Below are 19,931 nucleotides of genomic sequence, written 5' to 3'. Positions count from 1 at the left end.
AATAGATGAAATAAAAATCACCATCAAAGTCGCGCCAACTATTCGAAATTCAGCTTACAAAAAACTTCTAAAGGCGAACTTGACCGTCGAGGAGCAATTCACGAAAAAAGCTCAATCGTATTAATTGTCCCGCGAATAACAAGGCTTTTTGTGAGTCGGAGCGGGGCCGAGGCGCGCGGTCGATCGCTGCGGGCGGGGAGATGGCTCAGTGTGCCCCAAGTCGCGTTAGAAGCACCGCGCGCTCTCCGTTCCGCGGGTCAAAACACGCGGTATGTTGCAAAAAACACCCACGACGCTACAGGTGCCCTAATCGCCAGCCACATGATAAATGACAGTGTTTTTTCGACCCGACAGCCGCGCCCGACCAGTTGAGTGGTAGGAAATAGACGATACGAATAAATAAACAAAGTTTTGTTTATTCTTTTTTGTTCCTTTATTCTTCAGAGCTTCCCACTTGCGTGCTTTTTTTGACCGTTACGTAAGTGGATAGTTTTATAGTGTGTTGTATTTAGCGAAGTTTTTTTTCTATTAGTTAGAATGTAATTACTCATTTGTGTCTTTCATTTTGTTTTGGATGTTTTTCATTTGTTCCGTACAGAAGCGCGTGCTCATTTTGAATGTTGACGCTTGACGGCTCTCATTAAAAGTTAAGTGAAAAGTTTAATGTCGTTAAGGGTGATTTTCGCGCATCGTCTCATTGCGCATGACCTGCGCAAGAGGTACTGAAGTACCTGCCTATGTATAAACTATATCACCTGTATTGATATACGTAACAGGGTTAAGGCAGAATTTCCTGTGACCTAGATTTTATTTTACGATGTTGCACAGAATCTTTGGGGAAGTCATCTATCATAGATGCGGTGGTACTGCCATATTTTTGCTCGAACATATTTGGAATTTTTAATTTTGTTGTATAAAATATAACTTTATGAACTTTGTGAAGTACTTTCTTCTTAACTTTCTTGCTTTATATTACCTTTGCTGATCGTGCTTCTTCTTTGAATAAGATTGAATTTTCTTGCTAATCAAAGAAGATAGTATCCTTCTGTGTGATTTTACCCAGGTCTATACACAAAGATACTTCTGAATAGCTCCTGCTTACTTAATACTTAGTCACATATTACTATGAGGTCTTAAAGCCTGAATTTGATTAAGAAAATCCCCAGGATTTAGCAGTCTACACAAATCCACTACAATTTGATACCACAAAGTGTAATGTAAAAGGGTTTTACTATAATAACGTTGAAATGGTGCGAGATTTCTTCAATCTCACAAACTGAAAGGGAAGCGGAAAATTTTAATATAAAGAGTCGAAAAGTTTTTATCTAGCTCGTTCAGAATTTCCGTTTTGACTAACTAGCGTTCATAATGCGACGCAAACGAAAAGGAATAATTTATATTGGGATCGTCCCTTCGGAAATGGATTTCTTTATTTTATTATACATGAATGGAAGTTACTTTTTAGAACGTTGATTTAGTTTGTGTTACTAGGAGTTTTTATTCGTGAAGGAAGCTTGATCACAACTTACATAGAATAAAATAAAGTCGCTTCTTGTAGTACCAAGTACGTTTATATCTTTAAAACAACACTACAGATTTTGATGCGGTTTATTTAATTAATAGACCGATAAGGTTTTCATATGATTTCTACACGTATGAAGCCGGCGTGCTTGGTAAAATAACTTGTTTGAAAAAAAATATCCATAAACGTTGTTGCAATAACAGTTAATGAATGCTTTCCATCCTTTAGCACCACCAATTACAACTATTTTTTCTTCGAACGGCTTCGGATTGGCTTTCAATGTAACTAAACACTGTAATTTATACACACGACGGTATAAAAGTACAAATAGCTTTAATTGTGGTGTAGGTAACAAAAATATCTGCCACTTCGTGCAGTTGAACCGAGGTTGGGTGGTCTGGGTGTGTCGGACATACATTTATGTTCATATGTTTATGTTCATACATAAATACTAGCTATAATTTATAGCGCGCATAATTTAGAATAATAAATTAGATTGAAAAATAAATAGAAATTAAAGCATAAGTACATCTTGCCTGAAAGGCGCGCTTACTATTAATTCGATTGTTTAAATCTTAGTTCTATTTTCGATTCTTCCTTCTTCGTTTAAACGAAATATTTTTAGTTCTCTCATAGCATTTTGTCATATGATGAATCCATTGCAGTATAGATCATCATTATCATTATCAGCCCAAGTCCGAAAGAGGTTTGCCCTCATTTAGGGAAGCTCACGTGCAGAATTCTTATCAAAACGATTACAATCTGATATTTCAATTAGTAATTGTTTATTGATATCTTTAATCCTAAAACCACACATTTCTTACGTGTAATTCATATTCTTTATTGAAACTTTTCATATAGGAATTTTAAAACTGTTTACGAGCGTAATTCTCCTTCATATTGCTGTTGAGGCAGTAAAATGTTCACGCGGCCATAAAAAATCTCAATGGAGCCATTCTTAAGGAAAACTAGAAGGAATTTGGTTTCTTGTATGTATTTTAAAGTGAATGAATAGGTGATATATAAGTCGATTATTATTCCTTCATTCTTTTTTTTATTAAAATTGAACCTTTATTAAATTGAACAAAATCATTGTTCAATTTAATAAAGGTTCTGTAAAGTAGATATTTTCTCATGGTTCCTAGATGCACAAGCACGGTTTTTTTTTCTGAATGCTGTTTTCACTTACGCAAATCAGAGAATTGCCTATATTGAAGTTTTTATAAAATGGGTAACATATTTTCTCATGGTTGTCTGCCTTCATTAATCCTAATCAGAAAGTTGTCAAAGGGGTACGAATTCACTATTTACAACTGGATCTGGATAATTATCGATAAATTCGGCATCAGAGATTCTATTATAAACACTAAACACGTTTTTTTTAAAACAATGTTATAAGGTCCTGTTTACAGTAGCTTTCCGATGGCCAACAAAACATTTGAGTGTTGTTTGTTTAGGCTACTGTAAGTTTACAGTGTTCTCAGGACGAATAGTTCTGTTGACCAAGTTTAGGCGTGGTTTACACTATCACCCACGGTCCGGCAACGATACGGTCTTGCGTCTCTTATGGTGTTTCATGGGAAGCGATAATTGCACCATCAGAGGATCGGCTTGCTTGTGTACACCCTATCACTTATCGGGAAGGTCATATTCCTAACAAGGCTCATTTTCCGTCAGTCTATGCTATAGTGATCCTAATGGTGTATTGAAAACGCCTGTTGTTATCATTTGTAATATAAAATAATTCATCGTATCATTTGTGGCATTCATCTATAAATTGCATATTAAGAGCTAGTAGGAGAAGGACATAGGATGATTTTTATCCCCATCTGACTACGGAAGGTAGTTACGAATACGTGAATGGTAAAAAATACTGTTTCGTGCTGCGTGTTTCAGTGTGAGAACAGCCTTATTGTGCCAACAGTTTTATTATTAAGTTGATTGATTGAGGTTTTCATCGTAGCTAGTTGACCGCCGTTTTCAATTTTGTGGTTTGCTTACAAATGATGCAAAATTATCTAGTGATCGACGATTTTGTGGCTTCAAACAGACTTATTGGTAATTAAAGTTACTGGTTTCATGATTTTAGTTTATTATCCACATTTGTTTAACTTTTTATTCTCAGCTGTGAGAACAATGAACATATTTGGCGGTCGTTACGGGTAGTCAGAGGCCAGAAAACTTGACAACTGTCTTACTACGGGATTTCGTTTCGGGAGGCCCTGCTAGGTGAGCTGAAGAGGTTTCTGTAGTTTCTGGTTTTTGTAGTCGTACCATATCAACACTGATACTCAGCTTCATTCAGTGAGACTGGGAGCCGACCCCAACTTTGTTGAGAAACCGCTAGGCAAATGATGAGTAATGCACAGGTCTGTGCTTAAATAGCAGTCTTGCACATGTAGTACCACACGTTCAATCAATCTGAATTGTAATATTACTTTCAGACTCTGCTCCAATAGAATCACCCCAATGGAAATTGAATCGACGTTGAACAATGGTAGAATCCACCATTGTTGTTCCGGACTCAATTTTCATTTCACACTCCCATGCAATTTAATTGACTCACAAAATCAACAAGCTCGCACAATTCATTAATTCTAAAAGTACATATCTACACAAATTAGCGGTGCGTGCTCTACATCTTTGTGACTCTACGTAGAGCTAGGTAGAATCGCGATGATCCATGGAGAACAAAATGACTAGCAGAGGTGCCATTACGGAAAATCGCCCAAGAAAGTAGCGTGCCAAAATGCGAGTGAGCGGGGACGAGGAATGCTACTGTCTTCGCCCTTATATGCCTCCTACCCATTTTTTTTGTAATACCAAAAATAGTTGACAGATACTTATTTTATTTTATGTATTTTTATTCTATTTCATAAGTACAGTAACATACTACAGATTAAGACAGTTAAGTTAACAAACAGTTCATAAATCTGATGTCCAATTGGACTTCATATCCTGAATATCCCACAGAACCCCATCGCCTCGTTAGTTCACTCGTAATTTGTTATAGTCATGCACACCGTACAAATTTGACCTAGAAGAAGGTGTCTGACCACGACGATGATGCAGGTAGCATTATGGCATCTCCGTTCATTCCTTACTCCGTGTTCACAGCGCAGGTGCGGTACAGCTCATAATTATTACACTGTGACACGTCTAATTACAAGCGCGCTGTATTTTCTGGTTCGTTGGTAGAATTAGAGGTAGATTGTTGATTTATGCGTGTAAATAAATATTTCATTACAAGGTTTTGATGAGGAATTTGTGGTAAGAAGATGCTAGGGAAGATGGTAGATTGTTCTTAAAGAGTTTGTAAATCTACGTAGTTTATATATTTTTAAGATTTTTGTAGGAGTATGCATTAATAAGGATTTATTCTGCACGTATTTGTTATATATGAAAAATGTAAAGCACATTTACTAAAATATTTTTCCGTTGAAACTAGTAAAACCACAGAAACCACTCACTATTATGAAAACCGAAGAAAACTTTTACAGAAAAATGGGTAGTTCATTGAAGTTTTCTTCATTCTTATAAAATTCAAAAGCCACTCCGACATCTTCAAGCCGTATGACGTACAATCAACATTTACCCTTCAATTCAGCGCATACGAAACTCGAAGTAACACATTCCTTTACCGTAACGAGAACCAGTTTTAAAAGAACCGTACGTTCGTCCCTAAGGCGCAATATCAGGGTTGGTATGCACGTCAATTTCCTTGAATATTCTCTAACGTTGCACGTTAGCGCTTCTCTTAAACTCATTAAAAACATAACAGCATGCCTGTTTTTCTTGAAGGGTTGCGCAGAGGTTAGGTTAACCAGTTACGGTGAAATTCCGTGGAAATAAGGCGAGGATCGTACATACATATTTAGTAGACTTTGGTAGAACTAGGAATTCAAAATTTTAAAGGCATTTGTCTTTTATGATGCAATTAAAAACTCAACAATACATGATATTCTCAAATCTATATAAAAAGATACTGCTAAAAAATACGCATGCCCTCAAATTATGATAATGTAGTGCTAAAAGATCAGATTGTTACCAAGCTTATCTTTACTCAGCCCCACAAGCAAAGGTTCAACAAACTAACAATATTACGAACCTGCGAACCATCACTAAAAAGATAGCTGCCTAAAAAACCTTTGGTGATATCAAAGCAAAATGTAGTCCACCGTACGGTACGGTCCAAGCTTAATTTTACGGGTGGCAGCCCTAGGTAAAAATAAATTCTGCGGCCGCTGCGAAGCGTAGGCGTAGAACTTCGTGTCAGGCACGTAATAGGTGAAAAACTCGCCAAGTGTGTGTTGAACCAATTGTAGTGAAAGGTTCTAGAAATAGTTTGGCTAGTGGTCTTTACTTTTGTGACCGGTAACCATACAAAACATTGCATTGCAGAAATGCGATTGATGTTTCACAGACGAATACCAAATATGAAATTATATTTTTTGCAATCCCTATTTGAATTTGTTTGATCCATATTTGACACCCCTATTTTAGGATGCGGATATTCCTTAGAACTACATATACCCTTTAAAATGCCTGTCTCTGCGCTCCAAATCTGTCGTGACTAGAAATGCCGAAACTAAAACGGTTCCTCTAAAATCCTCGCGTCACTGAACCATCCGCCAGCGCTTTTTGTTGGGCACTACTGCACAAGCACTCTGGCACAACAAACGCGTGCTAAGCGTCCATACAGTTCCCACTCCCGCCTTTTGATTCCACCAGTACCCTCCATAACGTCACTCACTCCTCACCCGATCCCCGACGAAATCTGATGACGAGTAACCCAACTGGTTGATAGCTTGCTCGATCGCAGCACTCTCCCATCCCATTTTCCCGAATCATAAACGATGCATACGTTCCATCGATAATCGATAAAGTTAATCGCATATCGATGTAACTTTAATTCGATTCGTAATTAAATTGAATTACCCAAACAAAAATGTGTTCGTTAAGCTTTTAAATTGGATCAGTGTTGTATAATTTGACTTTATGTTTCAGCTTGGTTGGTCCCGGTTTATAGGATTGTTTTTCCGATTTTCTTTCGGAAGACTTTAATAACGGCTTTTGAGAAATTGAGATGATTATGATACTGGTATCGTTTATTTTGAATAAATTTTGTTTATTTTCCCCTCGATCTGAAAGTTGTGATAACAAAACATTGTTATTTAGCTTTCTGCAGAAAGAAAGCAATTGAAAGTTGGTTTAAGTGAAGTTTGTGTTTGTTTGTTTTGAAACTTTTGTGTGATTATGGTTTTATTACCGGTAGACTTTAGCCGCAGTGTTATCCAGTTAAAAGATTATTTTGTGAAGTACCTTGTTGGCATCCTGATTAATTTATCGATTCAGTTAACTAAGGAGATCAATTTGATGTGGACAGGAATGTCTACTGATTATATTATTGTTGATCTAACCTCAATAATATGCGTTTGGCATGTTGGCATGCCGTGCTAATTTTGCTACTCAGTAGGCAATGACTTAGATTACATCGTGTAACAATCACTTAGCAGAATAATAATATATTTTACACATAAAATAAATTAATAAACTCACAAGACATAATTTTATTTACTTATTCAAAACCGTTACGATTTATTTTATTTTTTATTTTTATTTTATTTTATTTTAAGAAGGCTTACAGACTAATAACATAATATGTAACAAAAATATATTTTCCAGTTGCTAATAACAAGCCTCCACAGATATATAATATTAACGATGAACTATTGTAATGCCTGAATGTGTTTTTTCTTTTTTTTTTTTTTTTTTTTTTTTTTTTTTTTTTTTTTTTTTTTTTTTTTTTTTTAATTATTAATATTATTTATTTGCTACGTGTGTATTTGAGTACCACCAGACAGTGCTTCATTCTCAAAAAATGATTTAGCTAAAAGTTTCTTTGCTACTTTCGTTTTAGTGCAAAATAAGTCAATATCATGCTCACGAGATAATTCATTAAAGCAACGAGCGCTTCTAATAAGGTAAGCATTACGCCTATAATTAGTGGAGGTGGAAGGCACACTCAGTAATGGCCTCCATCGTAACCCAATAAGGTTAGTTTTAAATTCAAGTTTTGAAACGAGCTCAGAGCAGTCGATCGATCCATTCGCTATCTTCATTAAGAAACATATATCATTGATGAGTCGCCTGTAATCTAGTGGTAAAAAATGGTATTTCTTACATCGTTGCACATAACCTATAGATATTCGGTGCGCTTTGTAATCGAGATATCTAAGGAACTTTTTCTGGATACCCTCAATACGCAGCTTATAGATCTCATATTGAGGGTTCCAGACTTGAGATGCATACTCCAAGTGACTGCGTACGAACGAACAATATAAAACCTTGATTGGTTTCAGAGAACGGAAACAGGCTGAGGCTCTAATTATAAACCCTAATGCTTTCGCAGCTTTTTTTACAATACCCTCAATGTGTTGATCAAATAGTAATTTGCTATCTTGTATAATGCCTAAATCCCTGATACTGTCAACTTTACATAAAGCGTGTTGGTTAAGAGTATAGGTTGCATTCACCGTAGACTTCTGACGCGTGAAGGTCATATGGAAGCATTTAGACACGTTTAGCTGTAGCAGATTACGTGCGCAGTACTCCTCAAATCTATTAAGATCAGCTTGCAACTGCTGAGTATCAGAGATGCCACGTATAATTTTATGAACCTTCATGTCGTCAGCATATAGTAATACATAAGAATGCTTGAAGCAGTTATTTATTATATACCAATTTTAAATATTACGGCAAGAAGCCGAAGTTAAAATAAAGTCTTAGTAAAAGTACCTATTTATATTTCGAATTTTCAGTAAGCCTTTAGGTAAAGTTTCAGTGTTTATATTGTAAACTTTCACAATAGATATCTTAATCAGTGGTTGGTTTACAGTTTTAGATATTTGTATTTTTGTGATTATGTGTGCAAGAAAATCCTATTAAAAATTTCATTGTAGTTGACCGTTATAAGCACTTTCTTTTTATTTATTTTTTATTGTCAATGTCTTTGTATCTTAATTGTTTGTTCTGAATAAAACTTATATTGTATCTTCATGTCGAGCATCATAACGTGTTAAAAATGTATACATAAGTGGATATTATAACATTCTAAATCAAATCAGAGTTCCATATAAGAGGAATATAAGAATGCCGTAACAAAGTAGGCAAACGTGCTTTTACTATATTAGTTAGGATTTTTCACACTAATGATTCTCTTTACTTTACTCGTTACACCATTAATTAGCGAATGTCGTGTTAAACAAACATCTGCACTGTTGAAGGTTTCGACATTTTCTGAATTAATTGTTACAGTCTATTATGTAAAACTATATTAGAGTTATTAGTAGTTACAAGATAAAAACGCCTACATATTTTCGGTTTAACACCTAATACGTTTACAAAATTTCATAAAAACTGTTGTTACGGGTTTCTTGTCCAAACGTTTTTGACATTCAAATAAATCTGCAAAAGTACGCATTAGTGTATTCGTTATAGTGTGACTTTATACTTTTGATGGAATTTTAATTAACTTTTAAAAATGTTTAAAAAACTATCTTCTTGATTTGAAAGTGATTTCATGTAACATTTATTTTGAATAGTAAAATTACATATACAATAATTGTTACATGAATACCTCCCCTACCTAAATTCATTGCGTCTACACACCGCAACAGTAAATTAACCTCTTGATCCACTAGTTCACCAACGCATCTACAATCTACATCTTAACGAAACATCCAGGCTTGATTACCCCGTAATTTACCTAATAAGGCTTTACGGGAATATCCGATGAGGCTTTCGAAGCATACTTAGTCGGTTAAAAGAGCTCCAACGGTAATATCCCAAGATTACGGCAGACTTAGCCTTAACAAAAGGCCTGTGGGCTTGAGACTCTATAAGTACATACATTTGACGAAGTTAAAGCTTCGTATGGAGTTCGAGATAGAAAATTTGGGGATTAATTTAATTTGATTGCGTGGGTGGTGCGTTCTGTGGTTTGTTACGGTGGTTTTAAGTGTAAGTAGAAAGGTATCATACCAATTATTATACATATTATTATATTACTTACATATTTTAAGGTAAGGATCAAGATCATTTTGATTATTTAGATAAATATTTTAGCTTGCTTTTAGCTAAAACTTTATTCGTTTTTCTTTCCGTCTTTGATCTTTTTCTGATTTATAAGAATGTTAAAATAAAAAAAAAACCTTTGATTTATATCATTTTAAACTATCAAGACTATTTTCTTTTTACTATAATTTTTTATCACCAAGTAATGTTTTAATAAAACCTAGAGCCCTTATCCACACTTTCTCCACTCAGCAAAAAAGTAAAGAAATATGTTGTGGGGCTTGTCATAAGTCTCCCCTCGTTTTCCCATAAAACTGCCATGAAACTAAAGAACCTTTAACGCTATAACAAAAGACCTTTTCGTAAGCGACGTATTAAATTATATCAGCTTGAGCTATACACAGGAGTATGAGCAACCATTGAGAATATATACTATAGGAAAGCACAGAAGTCCCTTAGTTTTAAGATTTGTAGGTACGAGCTGTTTAAGCTACACCCGTGTCTTTTTCACGTGGAACTTAGAAAAATAATTTCTCAGTGCACTATTCTCAATACTGACTTCATTTGGAATGAGTGTCAAAATGTTAGAATCAAACTTTTAGATCTATCGGTTTCGGTGGTACGTACTGTAGCGCGTGGCGCGCTAGGGACCGGGGATCTTCAGGATATTCAATTAAAACATTAAAAGGAACTTTAACTTTGGTTTATTTTCTGACTCGTGGGTGAAGTGACCTACTTCAATATATAAAAACTTATTCTATGGAACAAATCGAATACATTTGAAATGATTGCCCGGTCAGTATCAAAAATATCTAACGAATAAAACCTTACAAATGAAAAAGTTTCTAACTACGTTACAGTACCTACATAATGTGTGCCTACAATGCTTAAAGCAATAGATGAACTGATCTTATTTGTAGAATATATAATTCAGCTGGTCCTGTACCAATTGTTAATAGATCATAATTACCTTATTGTTTTGTTTTATTATCTGCGTCTCAATCTATACGAGCATTACCTGATACTTTACTGGACTCATTCATGGGTCGTCTTTAGTTGACCTTTTGTTATATACCTATACTACTATATGTTCCATGCATTGTTTTAATCCCGTAATCTAGAGCCGGCCCGCCTATTGTCGCGTATTGTCATGTTACCATGTCGTTATAATACAATGGGATTTTCTACAAATGTCGGATATTCAGTTATTTAGAATGTTTGGCTTAAAAAGTGTGTCTGTATTTTTATATTTGGAAGCTTTACTAGCTAAGCTAGCTATTTTCCGGGGGAATGACTTTCCCTACACGTATAAATTGTTTTTAATAATATTCTGATTTTGAATTTTATTATCTAAGTCCTACTTATATTATAAATGTGAAAGTTTGTGAGAATGTATGGATGTATGTTTGTTATTCAATCACGCAAAAACGGCTGGACCGATTTGATTGAAATTTGGTATGTAGACAGGTGATACCCTGGATTAACACATAGGCTACTTTTTATCTCCACACCACGCGGGCGAAGCCGCTGGCGGAAGCTAGTAATTTATATAATCATTCTAATTTCCCTACTTTCAATTTGAATGTTTAATGTCAAATTGAAAGAACAGGAAAACAAAAGACAAATTATGAGATAAACATTTATACTCCGAAATGAAAAATCTTCATACAATTTATATATTTACTCCTCATTAAGGACAACTCCAATAAAATTAAGCACAAAAGAAAGAAATACAGTAAGCAATTACAAATATCCTTTAAATATAAAATCCGGGGCTACCTCCCCGGAGGTCAGAGTATGTTAAAATATCTCATGAATAAATAAAACCTCTTTTAAAACCGAGATAATTTGACAAGCGGGATCATAATCTCAGGTGGCGCATAAAGATGGAAGAAGCCCTAAGAGAAATAATAATAAATATTGAATATTTTATACAAATAGAAAGAGAAATTGACTTATTAAAATGTAACTCGTATAATCTCGAGTTGGAGCAAATAAGTTATGTTTTATGCATCTGACGGAAGTTGATTTATTTTTCATGATGGCGGCCGCCGTCACTTTCCGGAACGCTGTTTCTGTTTACGAAATTTAGTGCTGTCAAAAGTATGTTTAAGATAATCAATTATGCCTGTTGATGTTGATAGCTGAGTTGATCTATGTAATTACATTATGAAATATTGACTAGGTATTATACGATGGTGATTCTATGCAAAAAGAAATCTTAAAGGAGCTATGTCATATAAGTGAGTGACAGATAACAAGATCTTGCTTTCTATCAGAAAAATATTTCGATAATACCTTGTAATGCGGAATTATCCAACTATAATTAGATTTTCGCTTCCCAAATTAAAAAAAAAAAAACAACACACACGTCCGGGAACTATCTCAAAGTTACCTACATTAAAAACTGCACCACCAAAAACTGGAATACAAAATTCATTGTGAACTATTCAATTCCCGCAACAGAGTAAATGCTCTAACTACCGACCAACCGAGTACCAACGTCCAAAACTCTGTACAAAAGAGGTAAAAATGTAAACAAACGAAAAAGTTTAGCCGTCACACTGTACGAAGTGTACTTTCGTGAACGTCCACCTGACCGTGCTTAATAGCCTCGGGGTGGACAAATGAGAAGCCTTTGGTACTCAGCCGAAGATATACGAGGAACGCGCGAAGATTCGCGAAGGTCATTTTAGAAATGTTCGTCTTTTGTCTTTGTTATTCGAGTTTTGGGAATTTGTTGACGTTGTCCAGTTGGTTGGGGAGTAAGGAATTTCTTGCCCAATATTATTGGCGTAATGTACATAGTTTAAAATATACACATAACACGACGTTCAAATAAGAATGTTATTTAAACTATTTCAGCATTAAAACGAATTTCACATAGTTACTACAACGATGTTAAAAACTAAGGATAGGTTACAAACATAGCGCACTTTTTTATGATAAGATCCTCATTCCATACCTATGTTTGCCAAATAAATATTTCTGATTTCTGAGTCTGATTTCTGAGGTTAAAAAACTAAAAACGTTAGTAAACAAAACACACAATTATAATAGCCAGGCACTTTTCTAAAAGAATAACGCTAAGCTAACTACCTCCTCTTAAACTACAATTTAAAGGGAGTGGAAGCAACTGCGCGAGAAATGAGCTAGCTTAGGTCTTAACGTTCCCTCTACTTGCCTGCAATGAATCTAGATAACCTCACATTTTTCTGTGGCCTGCAATATATGGCAGCTTCACCTCTCGTTTTACACGAAAATAAAAAAAGAAAATTTCGTGAAAACTCCTGAACTGAGCTTGTGTAGGAAAAGCAGTGAATAGTGATACAGGGAAAGATATTTTTGTGGTCAAAGGTTTTTCGGAAATTGGGTTTGAAATGTTAGTGGATGTTTATATATGTTTGACTGAACTTTACTTGAAATTAGTTACTTAGTTTCGTGAATGCTGTTTAGGTAAAAATTCTTTTTACTGACTAAATTATGTACGTTAATCAAGTGCTGTGTTCATCTGTTTTCGTCACAGAATTTTATTATGAAGCTGTTGCCCCTATACCGCATAAAAATCATCCTACTTTAGATTTAATACATACTGGGCGACAAAATGTGTAACACGCCTATAGAAAACACCTATCACGCTCAAAATTTGTCTCTAAATAATCCCCTACACTACCAAAATTCACAAACAACATAAAATATGAAACCATGTATTCCACTCCACAACAAGACTTCAAAGAACAATTTTCATTACAAAATGACTGGTACGAGGAAAGCTACTTGGCTATAGAAATAAAGAGAAAAGCTTCACTCAGTAATTATCATTATTAGCACCTCATTAAATGCCAGCAGCTATGAATACTGCAATTTTTCCCTGAATGTATAAGTGGCGTCTCATGAATATTTTACTTGCCACAGATAGGAAGAAAAGCGTACTAAAAAGTAGGTATAACGACGGTTATTATGAGGTAGTGAGGTAAACTTGGGATTTTTTTCCTCGTTCTATTTTTAAAGTCATTTAATCTGATCATTTTTAAGAGGATTTACACCATGTGGTATATCTTTGAGCGACATGCAGGTTGATGACTATTTTCCAAACACACGCACGCGTCCGTAAATCGAAAGATTTGGGTATTAAAAAAAATAATTATAAGCTTCTTCAAATAAACATTGAGAATATTCAATTCCACGATAATTATTAAGCCAGTGTCTCATGAAAGCTATACGTATTAAACAATTCGTTCACCATAAACCAATTTTATGAGCAATAATAATATTACATCAACAATCCGTTAACAAAATACATTTTGCGTTCACATCGCTGCGGTTTTACACATTTCACAATAATTTACATACTAAAGTACGCATATGTACGCAGATAATAGTATTTAGTACTTTATGTAAATTCGTGTTTGTTCTGGAGTCATGAATATGCGTAACTTTACGTGGTGTACGCATGCAAGCGTGACTGTAATGCATAAAAAAGTGCAAATAATATGCATTTGAAAATTGCGTGTGAAAGTTGTAAGCGATATATTACGTTGTATTGAAGCAATATTGCTTGCTGTGGTAAACGTTCCTGGTTGTACGTCAATTAAGTCAGACAGTTTAATTTAACGGGTCATTAAATTATGGATGATAGATCGGGTGTGTTGCTTGATATGAAATTGTTACTTAATTTTATGATCAAACTCTTCCCACGTAGGTATTTTGCAAAATAGTAACCTTATTAAAAACGAATTGATAAAGTATTTCTGAGACAAATGACTTGAATCCGTTTAAAGATCAACGTTAAAGAATGATAATTCTACAAATTAAATTAGAAATAGCCAACAAAAGAACAACTTTAAAACTAAAACTTTACCACTAAAGGAAACTTAAAAGATAGTAGAAATAAGTAAAGATGAATCAGCGAATTGTGGCAAAGTGTGGGTGGAAATGAGCCACGAAGGAGAAATGAGCTCTTACTTCGTCCTGTTTCCTCTCGTCCGTCCGCTCGTTAGCAAGTGTCTCATACGTTAGAACTTTGTCTCCGCACTAACGTGTGTCTTCACATTGTTCCAGATATGTTGGAATAAAAGGATGATGGGTTTTGTTTTTTATTTTTTATTGTAACATTGTAGACTTCGTATGTTTGCACTGTCATTAAATGAAACAAGATAACCAGAAATATATACCTAGTCAATTTCAAAAGGTATCGTAATTTTCTAGTTGCATAGCTTATACGAGTACAATAAAGTATTATTCTTGTTCTAAGTATAACATTTTGAAAATTAATTCCTGAGTCAATGATCTTCCTTTTCGTATTAGACTGTCGCGTAGAAGTTTCGTCACACACAGAGAAAATAAATTTGTTAGTTAATCATACGTCCATTCCAAACAACAAAGTTACTGACTCTACAATAGAATTTCAACCAAAAAACTAGAACAAACAAAGTTATACAGGACAATTTGCACAATGCATTTTTATATCAACAGAAAACAAAAGCGCATCAAAAGTCAAAACATGCAACAATACGAAATATTTTCCGTGAATATTGTGCTATCACAAAGCGGACAGAAATTAAAAACTCATTTACTCTTGCATAAAATCGACCGAATGTTTTGTTGTCCGTCCGTCCGTTTGTCCGTTTTATCGTGTAACGTAACAACGTTGTATGTATGAAGCAACAGTGTCGCCTAATTACTCGACCGTATTTGATCAGATACTAAATAAATTACTGTTGGACATTGTTGAATGTTTGTTTGATGATTTGATAAAAAGTATGGTAAATGTTTGTTGTACCTATTTATAACTTGGTTATAATTGTGTGACAAGCTGTAACTGTAGAAGCCTGACAGTTTATCTACCAAGAGGTATCGAATTTAATTCAATCAATCATTCAATTGAATCATCAGCCTTCTTATCGTCCCATTGCTGGGCCTAGGCCTCCTTTCACACAGATAAGGCTTAAACGATATGGTTAAATAATCATGAAGGGGTCGGTGTTGCTGAATTTACTTTTATAAGTATCATTATAATATTTTTGTGGCCACGTCAATAGCAATATAAACCAAAAAAAAATTGCTGCCATTTGTAAGTCTTCGCAGTTTTAAAGGCCACACCTTAGATCAAAGGAACAAGAAAACGTCGAGCGGAAGTAATCCCGTGGCTACATTTGTATTTTACGTTGCAGCGTAATAATGGATTAAATGGAAACGGAGAAATGATTTTATGAGCTCTTCATTTTATAGCCTGAAATATTCGTTCACTATTAATTCAAGTGAAACAGTTTTTGACCGGTAATTCAAGAATTTTTGCTTGGTTATTACCATATGATTACAAAGTTTTATTAATGTTTCATTCATAATTATTTGTTCAGATACTTATTGAAGTTCAACAGTAATACACCATGGTGAACTGAAAAACCAGAAATCAAAAGGAACCAAATAAACTTCTTTATACATTTTGTTATCTGTTTTTCAACTTTATTATTTTCGTTAAAAATCTGTTTTACATTCCAAAAGTAATAAGGGAAAGTTCCCTAATCCTTTCTCGAGAATCGATATTGGTTTACGTCATATCGTAAACAAAAAGTATCACCCTGGAATTAAGTATGTGACGTTAGAGACGGATTAAATTAGCAATATGTGTGGGAAGAACTACCCCCGTATTAGCAACCCATTTAGCTTAGAGCTTAAAAGTGTTAAAGGGTAATGGATGTCTGAGATAAAACCAAAAGCAGGTTGCTGTTTTTTATGCCCCAAATAATAAGCTTTATCTTTAGGAATAATTAATAACGTACATTATGTCTATTAATACAGGTAACATAAGAGTTATAGTCTCAATTTTTAAACTATGGCAAAAATAATTACACATTTATACATATAATGTTTTCTCATAATCATTCTTTAAGTTAATTGATTTAAAGCTCGCTAAATACTGCTTGCACTAATTTGTGTTGACCGTTGTTCAATTTTTGTTAAACAAAAGCCAAAACTACTCCCATTTGTTGTTATTTTTTTTTTTTGACTCGAATCAAGAAAATGTATTCAATTTAGCAGTAATAATATTTGTATTTTATAAATACTGCGTAACATAACATGGTGCTCGTAAAGTCATTCATCCATAGATCAGTGACGTAATAGAGATTGATGCGAATAAATCGGACGTGATTGCCAGAAGAAGGATTGACGCAATACGTTCAGAAAAAGTTGGCAAAATGTACATACGTATGTGTGAATTTGTTTGCAAATGAATGTGGCTATGTGTGTACTTTGACCCGCATAATACACAACGAAAAGTCATGAAAAAATATATATTAGTCAGTTCTAGGATGTAAGTTGCCTTAAACATAATAAGATAAGTGCACACAATGAAAAACTAATCCTATGCTCAGGAAGAAGAATTGTATATTTAGCAAAAGCTCTTGATTGTTTGTTTGTTTGAATGCGCTAGTGTCAAGAATTACTGGACCGATTCAAAATGTCGTGAACAGTTTGAAAACATTAAATCAGAGTTTTAATTCAAATTTTACATCGAGAATGTACTTAACAAAACATGTCTACCTAAAAATTTAAATCTAAAAGATTTAAATTTTTAGGTAGCCTTCAAAATTCAAGCCCTATTGAAGTTGTGCAAAACAAAGCTCATTTTGTATTGTAATAATTGTCTTGCTTTGATACAATGTTATGTAGCAATGTACATACAATAATTGGCCCGTATTGTATGTTCGTCTTTGTGTATTTGTTTGTTTATTTTGTTTTTCGTAAATACAAACAAAACTCCTTTGTGTGACTCCTTTTGACAATTCATCATGGCCTGAAAGACTTCAAATATCTTTGCACGCTACAATTGATAAATCGGACTTATAAAAGCCCGGCCTAAGGTCGAAAGACCCGGATATTACCTTTCTTTAGATTTTTCATTGTTTATTTATAGCTGATGAACAAAAGGAAGATTATGTAAATTTTTGTTGCTGCGAAGATCAAAAGCGATGGATTTGATTGCGCCATTTTATTAAAAACGGACCTCTCGACATGAAAAATTCATTGAGATAATTTGTACAGAAACGGATGATTGAAAAGAGAATAAAATGCTTTAGATGTTTCTAGAATTTTCAAGATTTAGGACCTGTTTGTTGCAGACAAGCCCACGTCTATGTAATGACACGCCCGACCCTACTCATTTTAAAACAATAGTGAAACTCATTAACATAAAACCTCTTATACACTCGCTGAGCTCATAAAAGAGTCACTTCAAAGAGAATAATAATTCAATTTATCACATTCCGAGGCACCTTCAACGTCAAGTGTGCACCTACCCTTAGGATCGCGTCGCTATACACTTGGGGTCACAATTTAGTCATCAACGTAAAACGGAATTACTACGGGGACCTAATGTTATGGGACTGTTAAGGGATTCATCTTACCATGAATTTGTTTAACTACTTCTGGGTTAAGTTCATTTAAGTTAACGTGCCCAGGGTCTCATCTGATTTTTGTTGAAATAAATATACCTCTCTTATTACCTGTATAAATTATATTGAATTTGATACTTTAATAAACTCTCTTAAGTAATTGTAGTCATCTAGTGATATTAATATCTATTCCTTCCTAGATATTTGCTTTCAAACTAAATTATTTTCTGTTTGGCGATATCTTTAAATCAGTATAAAACTTTTTAGAGACCTTATCTCACGCTCGCCTCACATCCGCCTACTTTTCTCAACTATGTAGGTTGAGGTCGGCTTCAAGACTAGATGCGGCTGAAAATCGATAGTTTACAAGGACCTGACCTGAAGGATTCTGACCTTAACAGCTAGACCTGTTGATATGTAAAACTAATACTTTAGATTAAAACAATCGTGGGACTTTTGTGGTCCTCACATGGGTATATACCTACCTACTCAGTATTTTTAGAAGCTGTAGAAGATAAACTTTTGTCCAAAGCGTACTTTTAGATATTTATTGCTATTTTCTTACTTGATTAGCTTTAACGGTATCATTTGAAAGATATTTAATACTAGCCGTTTTCCCGCGTTTAACCCTTGTACTACTACTGCTGTCCGCACCGGGATAAAATATAACCTTGTTACTCGCAGATAATGTAGCTTTCTAATGTTGAAACAATTTTTTAAATCGACCTATAAATTTTTGGGTTTATAAATAACAAACAAAAGTAGAACTCTTTCATTTTTGTATTATTAGTATGGGTATAATAGGCTATAGTGCATATAACGCATAAAGGTAGATCGTATAATCTTTCTTAGGCGTCTCATTTCACATTTACCGTTCAGCAAAATGCTTCGCCCCATAAGATAACAGAAAATACTCGACCTGAAAGCTTATGTTCAACAAAATCGATACGCAGTAACAAGACCAGGGGGTAAGTAATCGCGTAGTCACAGTTACTATACCTCCAGGATAGTAGCTTGCTTTAAACGAGGCATAAGTTCACTTAGCTGTATAGTACATAATTTTACTATACATATAGATACCTAGTTGCAATATACTTACTATACATTGAATATACCTCCAGGATAGTAGCTTGCTTTAAACGAGGCATAAGTTCACTTAGCTGTATAGTACATAATTTTACTATACATATAGATACCTAGTTGCAATATACTTACTATACATTGAATATACCTCCGGGATAGTAGCTTGCTTTAAACGAGGCATAAGTTCACTTAGCTGTATAGTACATAATTTTACTATACATATAGATACCTAGTTGCAATATACTTACTATACATTGAATATACCTCCAGGATAGTAGCTTGCTTTAAACGAGGCATAAGTTCACTTAGCTGTATAGTACATAATTTTACTATACATATAGATACCTAGTTGCAATATACTTACTATACATTGAATATACCTCCAGGATAGTAGCTTGCTTTAAACGAGGCATAAGTTCACTTAGCTGTATAGTACATAATTTTACTATACATATAGGTACCTAGTTGCAATATACTTACTATACATTGAATATACCTCCAGGATAGTAGCTTGCTTTAAACGAGGCATAAGTTCGCTTAGCTGTATAGTACATAGTAGTACTATACATATAGGTACCTAGTTGCAATTTACTAACTATACATTAAGTATACTTCCAGGATTGAAGCTTGGTTTAAACGAGGCAACTATACATTTAGCTGCATTTACTATACAATTAGCGGAGCATGGAAGTACTGCGTAAAATTGGGTGATTTCTACTTCGTGAATTTTCCAATAACTGAAACAACTATTTAAATAAATAATAATAATAAGAGGAAAGTTGTGTGTTTGTTGCTTTGCATTCTTAAACAACTGAAGATTAAAGTATTAGCGTAGAAATTATTTGCGTTGTAAA

General features: G+C 34.2%; 1 protein-coding gene across 1 annotated transcript in view; it reads left to right on the top strand.

Annotated features, from left to right (window-relative positions):
• Positions 1–220: 220 nt before the first annotated feature.
• Positions 221–19,931, top strand: part of LOC124629940 — a 56,039-nt gene continuing 36,328 nt past the window's right edge. Inside the window, exon 1 of the mRNA XM_047163620.1 lies at positions 221–375. The gene's annotated coding sequence lies outside the window, so the exon portion shown is untranslated. The remainder of the gene's footprint in view (positions 376–19,931) is intronic.

The sequence above is a fragment of the Helicoverpa zea genome, chromosome 4 (assembly GCF_022581195.2).
Source record: "Helicoverpa zea isolate HzStark_Cry1AcR chromosome 4, ilHelZeax1.1, whole genome shotgun sequence".
In the NCBI taxonomy this organism is placed as follows: domain Eukaryota; kingdom Metazoa; phylum Arthropoda; class Insecta; order Lepidoptera; family Noctuidae; genus Helicoverpa; species Helicoverpa zea.
The sequence above is the reverse complement of the archived record's forward strand: the minus strand, read 5'-3'. Positions and strand labels throughout refer to the sequence as shown.